Consider the following 250-nt stretch of genomic DNA (forward strand, 5'->3'; position numbering starts at 1 on the left):
GCGTGGTAGATTTGTTGAAAATAATCAACAAATTTACCACGCACATGGGTAAGTATAGATTATTTTCACAATATTATTGATTGGAACAGAATACTTATCAATCGCAACTTCCAAATTTAGAAGTATTACATGATTTTTGTTTCACTCCTGTGACCGGACATTGAGATTCAGCGCTCGGGTTGTGTAGGGCTGACCGTGTGAATTTTCCGAGCTTTCTCCCCACCTACCGTTTGCCAGCGCGCATATTTTT

The sequence above is a fragment of the Octopus bimaculoides genome, chromosome 1, assembly GCF_001194135.2.
Source record: "Octopus bimaculoides isolate UCB-OBI-ISO-001 chromosome 1, ASM119413v2, whole genome shotgun sequence".
Lineage (NCBI taxonomy): Eukaryota > Metazoa > Mollusca > Cephalopoda > Octopoda > Octopodidae > Octopus > Octopus bimaculoides.